Source organism: Neolamprologus multifasciatus, chromosome 9, assembly GCF_963576455.1.
Source record: "Neolamprologus multifasciatus chromosome 9, fNeoMul1.2, whole genome shotgun sequence".
Taxonomy (NCBI): Eukaryota; Metazoa; Chordata; class Actinopteri; order Cichliformes; family Cichlidae; genus Neolamprologus; species Neolamprologus multifasciatus.
In genome coordinates, this window is record NC_140447.1 from 16,334,936 (window position 1) to 16,347,884 (window position 12,949).

Sequence of the window (12,949 nt, forward strand, 5' to 3'; positions counted from 1 at the left end):
CAGCTTCTTAAGTCAAACACTTCAGTGAAAACACTTGTTGTTTCCGGCTGGAAACTGCGATTCAATAACTGGGAAATATGAAATATCTAAATGCGCATTTATGAATGCACTGCTGAGGAGAGCCAGGGCTGCTCCTGACCGTGAAGTTTCAGCACAGCACGACCGCACACAGCGGAAACGTCCTTCTTTGTGGCAGAGCCGAAACTCACGTAAAGGACACATATATTTGGAAGCGTTGGCGAGGTGGTTTGCAAATGTGGGTTAAAAAGAGAGCGAGAGAGGTCGTAGTATAGACTGTGTGCAAAGTTTGTTTCGTTTCCCTTCTTTCTTTCTTTTTTTTTTTTTTAAATCACACGACTGGATGCCATCTTGTTTGAAAAAGGACGTTTTGGGGATATTTCAGCCCACACACTAAAATATCTCTCTGCCCCCCCACTTACACGCAGTCAAAGTTATACCACATGCCCCCATCCCCACCACCTCCACAACCCCTCCCTTCCCAGTCTAGGAAGGCCACACCTGAGTCAAGATGAACTGCATGACTCATACAAATTAAAGAAGAAGAAAAAGAGCAGTGCCAAGAGCAAATATTTGCTCATTTTTTAAATTAATATTTTTTTGTTTTGTTTAAAGCTATCCCCTTATCAGATACTACACTTAAGAAAAAACATATCACGCTTTTCCCCTGGGCCAGTGATAATGTATTCAACAAACGCAGAAATATTTTACCATACATATAGTCTGAAAAAGACTGAAAAAACATCCTGTGGGAAAATATATGGCAAATGCACAAAAACACGAGAGGAAACTTGCTGTTTCTGTGGTTTACAGTAAATGAGGTGGACCAAGGTGAAAGCCTGATGTTTCCTTGTTAAGTCTGTGCCATTTAGAGATAACACTTTGGGGACAATACAGATGTGAATTGAGCAAAAGCAAAAGCGCTACAGAGAAACTCATCCATGTTTTAACAATGTGGGAATCTGCAAGTTTTCTTGAGTCTTTAATATTCAAAGTCCAGCAATGTTTTTCTCTAAAGTCTTTAACATAAAAGTGTGTAAACCTAATGGCTAATTTGGCAAATGTGGACCTCTTTAAGTTCTGAGGGCCTTTTTTGTATTATAGACTTTGGAGTGTTAACTCTGTGGATGCAGCCCAGCACAGAGTAAATGCAAACCTTTGATTATGGAAGCTGCGACTTGGTGTGCTTGGATACAATGTGTCTGTAGAGAAGGAGGAGTGTTGGAGGAGATTTGGAAAGAAAAACACAAAGGACAGTCACTGCATAGTTACTTAACCTAACTAAATGTCACACCTGTTGACATCGTAAGAAGTCTTTTATTTCTTGTCCTAGGTAAAGGTCGATAAAGTTGGTTATGCCAGAAACTACTCTAGCAAAAATTCCGATATTTGTAGGACAAATCTGTATTGCTTTTTTCCAGTCAAGCTTAAAGTGCTCTCAATTTAAGTTGCAAAGCTTAATAAATCTGTCATTCGCCGCTCTTTTTTCTAGACTTTAGAATAAACAAAGTTCTTACGAGCCTCGGCGAAGACTGTCTGATTGGTTGAGCATCATAAATCTGATCCTCACCCTTACGGTGAAAGTCATTGTGCTGAGGAAATGTCAATTTAGCACAAAGCCAGCATGACATTGGCAGAAAAAACAGTTACGAGTACTGTACAAAACCTGCCAGAAGAGTTGTGAGCCAATTTGTAGCAGTTTATGATCATCCTGGGCTCGTAGAAACATATTAACACAACACCATTGTTCTCTGTCAGACACACAGAGAAGAAAACATAAAACTAACTGTTTGTGCAGCTGAGGGTTAAAAATGAACACCAACAGCTGCTGGGCCCGGGCTTAGAAAACATTTGCATGTATAATTGACAATATCGTACACGTGAGCAGCTGGGAACCTTTTTTTGTTCACTTGGTTGCTTCTACCGCACGGATATCTGCTTTGGTCTTATTTTTTTTAATATACCTTCATTGTGTTTATAACAGAACACAACAGCTGAGAACAAAGATAAAGACCTGCTGATGAGCAGCTGATGCCAGTTATAGGACTGCACAAACGGCAGAAAGTGCCAGCAAATCATTGTGCTTTTGGAGAGTGTATTAAACTGGCCTATAAAGTACTAATTGTGCCCATACTAGAATGAGAAATCTGCATCCAAATGATCCCCTTAGATAATTAAGATAGCCATTGAGCACGTAGCAAACAAGACATGAAAAATAAAACCTTTTCAAGATTATTGCACCCAATCAAATAAGTTAGACTAAATCACTTCTTTCGTGTAAATAACATAACTTCCATAGATGGGATTATTAAAGCGTGGATATATTTGTTGAACTCCTTGGCGAGTAAAGCTGTTTGCAACTTATTAGGCACAACAGAGTGTAAATGATACCATAATGCTGCCGTTATTGCTAAATGTTAGTCATCCTAACAGGATTTTTTTTGTGTTTGTTTGTTTGTAGCAGTAAATACAGAGTCACCCACACTATCAAAGAGTATAAGCTCACAATTTGTCCACTTTAATTGTAAAACAGACTTGAGAATGTTTTTATTGAGGCACAGATGGCATTTTACTGTGCTTAGCAGCTATACACGGATAAATAGATAAAAACTATAGATAAATGCAAAAGCCAAGAACTGATAGGAACTTTTTAAAAACGTTTTCTTCTATAGTCTCCTAAAAAATTCCTCCTCATGTGGGCTGGTCCTCTCATTTGTATGACTCTGAGATGCATGCATCTGCAGTAATATCATAGGCGGGCTGCACCGCGGGCCCATCGACGTGAGGGAGGTGCAGCCGTACATGCACTTGAATTTAAATTATGTAATAGACTCATGTCGGTTATTCCTTAATGAGGTTGTTTTAGAGAACTCCCACTTACAAAACACACATTTACACTTATAACCATTCTGAACATGCATCCACACCGACACACGCACACAAATGCACGTGTGTCACTGCTCATTCAGCCTTGAACAAAGTGGCTTCCTATTTGGAAACATCTAAACAAATCTTCAATCCACTGTAGGGAAAACAACATTAAAATCGTTTTAGAAATAAGAATTAAAGTTGTTTGGGGGCTGATTTGAAAGCTGTCCTCTGAAGATCAAGACAGCTTTCATTTCAGCTCCTCTTGTAGTCTCTAAACATTTAATTACACTGCCTTTGCATATCTTCAGTGGGTGATTTGTTCAGTTTTAACAAGGATGCTAGTTGGCAGGTAAAATGTCATCTTCTCTCAATTTTCTATTTATTTATTTATTTTTACCGATGTAACAAGAAAATAATTACGCGTCATTTGTGCAAACAAAACGAAGGCCAACCTCTTCCTTTTCTCGTTGCACGAAAGCTCCACCGATTAAAACTCTTGAAGTGTTTCACTGAAAATATTGTAAATATTAGACCTTGCTCTTGCTTGATGGGAAAAAAAAATCCTGCCCTAACCTTGCGTGTAGCACAAGCTGATGTTGGCTCTGTGATGAGGCACCATTTGTGTTCAGATTCTGCTTTTATTTATTGATATCATGATACTGATATGTTTCCTTGTGCATCAACAACAGCATATAAGACAGCAGTCTTCATATTTATTACTAAATTAACTAAACTGTTACACATACATGTATGCTTTTACCTCCAAAAGTATTTTCACTTGTGCGTTCACAATCTGATAAAAGCACATATTGGAGACTAAGTTTAACCTCAACTGAAGCTTCTTCTTTTCCACTGCTGAGCAAAGCTTTCTTTTTCAGATCCAACATCTCCTTTTCCTTTTCTGAGAACCGAAGTCAAGAAAACATTTGATAATGTTGGCCCACAGTGAGACCTTTAAGAAATGTCTTCCTGACCCATCTTGAATTCCAGCCTATGGTTAAGCAGCACTGGAGTTCACCACTTTGATTCACTTCTGTTATGAGAAAGCCAAAGAGAGCAGCACAACAAAACAGATATCAGCCAAGAAGTCAGTATTTTTTTTACCAATGAAGCCAAGTGTTTGTGCTTTGGGCGTTTCCTGAATTTCTATATCTCATTCTTCTATTCTCCTCCAATGGCCGCCTGTGCGTGGACGTGCTTTGTACCTTTCTCTAGACTCCCAATGCCAAAGGAGAGAGACCCTAACAAGATTTTCAACCTTTCCTTTTGATTGCAGATGAGTTAAATACATTGGTATGCATGAGAGGGGAAAAAAACCTCAGAAAAGGTGTCTTTTGCCTTAGACTCATTTTCTCCCAGTCCTAGTCCCTGTTATGGGTGAAATTGCCTTAAGTGTGATTGTGAGTGCGAATAAGCCTTTCACAGCATTATTTTTATTCAAGCTGTTCCCAGGCAAACCTACAGGCAGTTCCTTTTGGGTCTGAAATGACGCTTAGGGGCCCACTCAATCTAATATCTAATGTGACTGTGAGTTAAAAGGAAATGCATACTGAATGTCAGGATTTATCACCAGTTTTAATGGCCCATACCTCTTTAGATCATATTAAAATGCTCTTTTCATAGGTTCCCCCCTTCAAATGAGCCCTTCTAATTTCATGGGCCACAGTAACGGACACATTTTGTCATTCCAAGCATGGAGACATAAACCACCATGAAACATAAGACCACCTGTGTGCTCTGCAACAGAGGAGCACTTTCACCTATTGCATTACTTCCCCCCCCCCCCCCCCCCCCCCCCTAAAATATTTAACTTTAAACTGCAAAACGACATCAAATTTATGTATGTATATAAGTCGCACATCCTGTTGAGTCAGACATTTCACTTAGGCTTTGGTATTACAATCGTGCAGTGACCTAGCTAATTTGCACTTGAATAGAGCGACACTGATGCAAACGGAGAATACACTGAGAGGATAACATGTGGCAGTGGCTTGTTAATAATGCATTTGTTTGCCAAACAAATAAATAGACGCATAACACAGGCAAACATCAGTCACAGAACCGCTTCTGTGAACAGGCCCATCCCTGAAGAAAATGGGGGTTGAGGAGGTGGGGGGGTGGCAGAGAAAGTCTGTTTATTCCTTCTGCCACTGCCTGCAATATCCATACTGCTGAAACACGCAATTCCCCAAAGAAAATACAGCCTCGTCCAAGCCCACCCCTTCAGCACTCCCCCCTGCCAACCCCCACCATCACACAGAGACAGTAGGCAACGCCGAGCTCGGCATCCCCAGCTCGTATGAGCGACTCCTTGATGTGATGGTTCCAATACATCATCTGTCTATGCACTGCATTCAGGCACAGCAAGCCCAAGAAAGCATCCTGGACCCAGCACCTAACCAGCTAAACTACATTCATTAGAATAGGAAAAACTGTGCCTCAGCACAACCAGCTGCAGTGGAGGACAAAACACACACACACATACACACTGTGAGTTGTTGATCCTGTGGATGATCAGGGGCACACACAAACACACACACACACACACACACACACACAAATGCATACAGATGTGCGATGTGCGTGTGCAAAGTGACAAACGTAACAGCACAGCAGAGGAGGTAAGACTATTTTTACAGGTGTAGGTGTGGATTCTGGTTATGGTAATTTTATAGATCATGTGGAAATATAGCAGTGGGCTTAATAGGGTTACATTTTTACCCTCTGTAAATTCAAATCACAAACCACAGTAAAGACACATGAGCACTGTATGTTATACTGCTGAGTGAAACTCAAATGTTCCTGCGACTTTTTGGCATGTCAGTTTGATTTTTAAGCAGATATGACTAGAAAGACCACCAATGAGATGTCACTTTATTTTTATGCATACAGCTTTATAAAAATAGTAAATGCGCTTTATAAAATGCAGTAAGGAAGGAGAAAATATGGGACAAATAAAAGCACAATCATAAACACATCTGAAGAGCCAGACTCTCAGAAACGTGTCACACGATCCTGTAAAGCCTGTCAGGTGAGTCACGTCAACGTCCAAATGATAATAGCACCCTTCCCTGTAAATTATTGCATTTACCCAGCTCTGTGGAGTGCCGACAACTACCCAAGACTTGTTGTTCTACACTGACAGAGATCTGAGCATAGTGCTGTAGTGCTTTATAGACAGACCAGGCAGATATCATCTAAGTCATCCCTTTAAATAAAACACAAACGATGTGATAACAGTATCCCTTTAACCAGACCTGGCTGCTTCTCTTTTTCTCTTTATATTATTAAGGCAACTATTTCTACATTTTTAATTAGGTTAAGTGAGAACTTTTCAACGCATGATTAAAGAATCAAAAGTAACCTTTTACTGTCACGACAGAGGAAGGAGGAGCCCAGTTTAGATCAGTCTATCAGGAGCTTTCTCACCTTAAAGTGACTGATGCTCATTATACCGTAATGAGTTTAACTACAGCTCCAGCTTACCCCACTTAGCTCAACTCTACATGCACATTACGTTCTCATCTTTCCTTTCCATACTCGGCATTAAAGCAAATATTTTAAAACAGAGGGTTTCAAATTCACTCGTACAGACTTTCAAATATTTTCTGAAAATGTTGCCTTGTTTGTTTATTAAAGAAAAGCAATGTCGTTTAATATCTTACAGTAAACTAAAATTTTGACGACCATTTAGGATGAATCAAAGGCTTACGAGCAAAGACTGCATAAATATTTAAATATCTTCATTCATTTTTAAAAATCTAAATTTTCAGGGAGGCTTAGAGGAATTTAGCATTGCGCTGCCATCATAAGAATAAATACGAGACCTCCGAGAGCAGCAAATACTTACAGCAAACCAAACAGACTTCTTTTGTGAAAAGATGGGCCAGCTAGGTGAACTGTGCTGACCAAACTATCTTTAAATACTGTAAAGGTGACTATACTAAGCAGGCTGCCAAGAAAATAACAGTAACAGTGAACTGGAGGTTCATGGTAACACGTCTGCACTGTTACCAGGAATGGAGCTAAAAGTAGTTGCCCTCATATATGTGAACAGCCTCAGGCATCATTATTTCTTTCTTTAATAAGGTGTTGTCCTGGAGTCCAGGATGCTGCTACCTTTTAATAACGACAGCAGCTCACAATTTTAACTATACACTGCCTCTACCTGCTGTTGGAGAATTGGCTTCGACACAATCACAGTCACGCCTACATGCAGTATTTCAGACAGTCATTCAGACAGTTTATGAAATGTAACAGATTTACAAAAAAACAAAGAACTTCACAGATGTGCTAGAAATCGAACCAAGTTGTGGAATTAGTGTTTTTTTTCCCTTCCTTTTGCAGAAAGCCATTTATTGGCAGATGTTAGGTCCTGACCCATAGTTCAGGCATCACAGTACACTACACTACACTATACTCAGAGGAATTGTAAGAGAAAGGAGAAATAGGATGGATTTAAAGAGCTCCTCGATTTCTCATTAAACAGCTTTATAGGAAAAATAATATGTATTTCAAGGGGGTAAGTGTCATGTTTTTTTCAGTTAACTTGAAACTCATGTCATTATTTTATGCCTATACACCTTTTAAAAATTCCGGTATTGACAAATTGCATGTTGCTGCAGGTGAGATCAATGTCTCCATGGAAAAGGAAATAAAAGCCTGATCATGTCAAGCTCATCTTATCATAAACATATGGTTGGAGAGGCTTGGTGGAGGGATTGGAGGGAGCCTGTGTTCACTGGAGTTTCTCCACAGCCTCGGGCATCACGGGGGACCTTGAGGAATGCTACAGGCGTGTTGAAGGGTGAAAAGAGAGCGAGAGAGAGAGAAATCGGTAGACTAAAAAAATTTGGAGGTTGGAATAAGATCAGTCCGGTGTAGAGGAAATGGAAAATTCATCTCACGGTCAATAATCACCTTCATTTTCCCCACCTGACATGATAAATTCAAGACAGGAGTGTGCACCTGTTTAAAAGTGTGTTGTTCGTGGGAAACATTCAAACCGAATGTCTCCAAATCCATGTGCCATGCCCACTTACTGTAAATGAAGCACTGAATTTAAAGGAATAGCTTGGCATTTGGACGCATGTGCTAGCCTTTTTGCTAAGTGAGCTGAGCAGATTACTACTGCTACCAGGCCAGTATTACAAACGTAAAGCTAAACATAGAAGAAGAAAAGAAAGGATGTAGCTACTGACATGTTTGGCTGCCACAAAGGTAGGTTTTTTTGGAGAGAGAGGACACCCCAAGTTATAAGCTTACACTAGCAAGCTGCTAATTAGCAAGCTACATCTATAAAGTGTAGAACTACTGAGCAACTGCAGCAACTAATAATTAAAGATGACGTGGTTGTAAATTAGATAAGTTAGAGGGTCAACTATGTAACCGGAGCCTGGAATGTATGCTAGTGACCTCCGCTCCCCGTTCAAGGCACAAACACATACTCGCTAATCAGTGCTAAGCAAATGAGTAAAGTGACGTATTGAAAAACTTTAAACCTAAATTGTTATGAAGAAGTTATGAGGAAAATTCACCTGCTGTGTGAAGAGGAAAACTATCCACGGAGACCAAAGCTGTTTTTTGTAGCAGGCTGTATAAATGTGTTTTATTACTGTTAAGTTGGGGGTTTTAACATGAAAATCTATGTGGACTGACTCACGTTTTGGAACCAGTTTCAAGTGGCCACTCCAAGAAGCGCTGTTTTTTGGCACTGTTGCGTTGGCTTCGTTCTCTTAGCCCCGAAGGTTGCCGCTTTGCCAGCAGCCAACTAGCATAGCTTAACATAAAGACTGTAACGGTGAAGGTAGAGCTAGCCTGGCTGTTTCCAAAGCACACAAAATCTGTCCATCAGCAATTCAGAAGCTTAGTATTCAACAATACTGAATTATGTGGCACATTTACACTAAAAAGGGGTGTAAAAACTATTATCCCCTCTACTGCAGCCTATTCACTGAACTGTTTTTCTCAGGGAGTCAGGCAACCTGGCAGAGACTTCAGGTAGTTATTATTGCCAGCTAATAATAGTCTGGTACATAGCACACCTCAGAATGGTGACTAGATTAAGCAAATGAAAGTGGCCCTTAATCTTTTATATGTATATATTTTACAGTAGTGTATTTTATGGGCCAAAGTTCACCTATTTACTGTTCGCTCTGTGTCAGAGTTAGTTCTGCTCCTGGGGTTGGCTGACATCAAATGATAGAGATTTCCCTATATGTCTTGGCATCTTAAAAGTTATACTTAGGGGTGGCCCACTCTTTTTGTTTTAAAGTGTGTTTACTTTTTCTAAAGAAGAAAGCACAGTTTTCTAGCCACTCTGTATAGAGAAGTTAACAATAAGCTAACAAGGCTGAATTAGCTGACTAAACAGTCAACTATTCATTCAGGTGTAAATGTTTCTGGAGCTTTTGACAGGCAAACGGGGGAAGTGCTTACAAGCATGGGGACATGTTTGCAGAAAGCAAGTGAGGGGCAGCAAATCAGAAGAAAGTGGACTTTCTGGGACAGGAGCTAAAATAGCTTATGCCAAAGAGGGGAAGAACTAAGGTGCCACAGAAAGAGATGTTTTAAGACTTTTAAAAAAGAGTTCTTTGAATTGAAAGTCACGTAAAGCTGCACCAGTAAAGTCACAGAGATGCACTCAGAGTGCTCTGTAAGAGAAGAAAAGTGCTACATAAATACCAGTCCATTTTAGGATTACCATTTACTATAATGTTTGTTATTTGCTATAAATACTTGAGAAGGGCATCAAACCTAATACCTGAGTCTCTAAAAGAAAGTAACATTTCCATTGATTGCTTAACTAACAGGGATTATAGTTCAGGTGTAGAATTTCCTTGTTTTCTGATGCTCGCCTGGTTTCAGTTCTGCATTTCTTCATGCAGCTGATTAAATATCACATTCAGGTTGTCTTATCCCACAACTTGTAATGCATTCATCCTTCTGTCTGATAATGAGCTTGTGTGTTAACTGCGTGTGGTGTATGGCTCGCAGAAAGAGCCTCTCGTTGGAGGCCCAAGCATGCGTTGGCTGAGATAACATGTTTAAAGGATGTGTTTGAGCCAATCCACTTTGGGGAAAACCTTGTGTGGGATTAACACTGGCATGCTAATGAGCTTTGCTCAGGTGTTGCCAGAGGCACCGTGATAATGGTCAGAGCATGCAAAATCATTCCGAGCGCTGATAATTCAGGAGGAGTTAATGAAACACACACCAAACTGCACAAATTCTCATGATGCTCAGGCTCATCATGTGTGACGCAGAGACATCATACTCAAAGGTGAGAGGTCAGAGACACTTTCTTTGTGCAGGAAATTAAAGGCAGCTATCACAGCTGACCCTGAGATTGCTTCTCCAGAGAGCTAAATCCCCCCTACAAAGCACAAAAACAAGGATGTACTCAACAAAGCGTACAGTTCCATGAAAGATTTTGTCGTTTTGAACTCTTTGATATTCGTGTATGTTGAATATTAACTTAATTCAGAATTATTTAAAGCCATTTAGAATTACATGACAGCCTAGCAGCAGAGTGCTTAGAAGATCCATTTTGTTCTGATGCGACTGCCTGGTTTGTGTTGAGATTTGCCCAATCACAGTCCCTCCCCATCCACTCTGCCCCAGTTCTCGAACAGTCCCCATCTGGTTTGACAATCTGTTTTGATGGAAATCAGTTGTTTTTTCTCTTCTCTCATCTCCACTCTCTGCTCTTGCGATTTTTACTTGAAGCTTCCCTGCGATCGTGGCTCAGACGCTTCAGATAAAACTTGGGCATGATCACAGCCTCTCCAGAACCGCCACCAGTGCCTCACACTGCTCGCTGGCCCCGGGGGACTTGGGTCTTGTACAACAGGATCTCTTATATTTCAGTAAAATAGGACTTGGAGAATATGAAGATGGAAATTGAAGTTTTGGGTTTTTTTGCCATTTTAAAACGAAAAAAAGCTTTTTTTTAACCATCAGATTTTTAAAAATCTTTTTCTTTTTAGGCTGTTTCATCTTATTCCTCTTCGTTAGTCAGGCGAATGCCCTTGAAGATCTTTACAGGAGCTGAATCATGTGCTCAGTTTTATTCCATTTTATCCAGATATATCATATTGTCCTCTTTGATTGCAGTTTCCTTCAAAGGGGAACAGTTAGTTACAATTTTTGCATTTGGTAAACTGAACCTTGAATTAAAATCAGCAGATAAAATTAACGAACCGTCCACGCCAGTGTTCGTTTTACCTGTTTCCTTTTGTCTGAATTCACTGCTGAATGCGGGGTGAGTTAATGCACTAAAAACTGTGTTAAATTTTATCTGGCTGGAAAGTTTTATCAGCTCTGCATACCTTTGGATGTCAGCGATGAAAGAGTAAACACAGTTAAGAGAGTCAGCAAGAAAACAAGAGAGGGGAGTCGACTCCCCCTCATCGCCCCTCCCTTGACTGTCTCTGTGGAATAACTGTGACTACCATCACAAACTCTGTCTCTGTCAACAACTGCCAATGCATCTTCAGACGGTAAACCGTGATCAACGTAGAGAGACTCTTCCCAGGCAGAGAGGCGAGGAAGCAGAAGAAACAGCACCTTTTTTTTCTCCCTCTCTGCAGAAGCATTGTGAATATTCTTTTGTGTCCTGCCTCCCTACTCCTCCCTTTTATATTGCAAAGTTTTTGGAGGTACTGTGCTTTTTCTACTCCCCAAGTGCATTCCCATCCCAAAACACTTTCTGTATCGGTGCCCCCTCCCCCCACTCCTCTTCCTCCTCCTCTTTCACCCTACACTTCTTGATTTTCCTATCTCCCACAGGTTCACCAGATGATACCACTGCTGCAATGCTCCTTTTGTCTTTCTGCTTCCCGTCTTGGCACATGAATTTTTTGGTTCTGACTTTACTTCAAAGAGGTTTTAAGGCAGCCCATTCTGCTTTTCCTGTCTTTAATGTGTATGTGCAGGAAAAAGACACTCAGAGAGCTTAAGTACACTGAAAAAGCCTTGCAATGTACAGCTGTCAAACATGACTCAGACCTACAAGACATATATGCATAGATGCAAAGACAATCAAACACCTCTCTGTGGGTATATTTTTGGCATATTCTGGCGCTGGCAGGCTTCCCTTTGTCTCGTGCTAGGGAGGAGAGTCACAGGGGTTGATGATACACCATATAGCACCTTAAAACATATTCTACATCAAAAGGTTTGCCTGTTCTTTTCTGCGTGGAACCGTTTGGATTCTTAGAGCACAGTAAAACAGTTCAGTTAGCATGGGCAGAAAAGGAATAAAAAGAGTGTTTGATCCACGTTCGACAGTGTGGGCTGCATTTAATCCTTCCTACAGACTAAACAAGAATCCAGTTAGATTCACATCTTATTTAAAATAGCATGATTTTTAAAGTGGCGCCCCAGCCACTCCCACCTCTCCTCTATCTTCCTTCATCAGCTGTCTCAGGTGTTCCTGCATTCATGTGATTCAATAATTCAAAAAAAGGGGGTGGGGGGGTGGGGGGGGGCAGAGGAAGAAAGCGAGTCCTTGTGGCCACTCCCTGCACCCTCAGGCTGCTCTTCTTTTATCACAGATTGTTCTTCCTTTGCTCCAGCGTGTGTGATGCTGTTCTTTACTTCTCTGCTGTATGGGCTGCTTGTGTTCAGCTAACAACAGTCCCCCACTGAATCAAATCAGCAGATTATAAGAACATTCAAACGGACCAAACTGGCTTCCAGGAGAGCTTAAATCAATCTAAAGTTAAAACTGCAGAGAGAGAAGCCTCGGGATATTTGCAGAAAGAACGCAGATCTAGACACTGAGGGAGGGTGGGAAGGTGGGTGGGGGACGAGAATTAACCAAGGCTGTTTTGGGTAATAACAGTGTGAAATGCCACTGTATCAATTACTGAATGATTGAGGGCAATCCGACTGTGTGTGCTGCCATTCAGCAGGATAGAGGGGGATATAATGGATAAACAGTGATTATGCCGAGCCCTCCAGATTGAGAATGTTCATATTTACAGTCTGACACTAGGACAACAACAGCTGTATTACTGCCTGTCATTTATGCAATATGTATTTCTCTGCAGCGCGT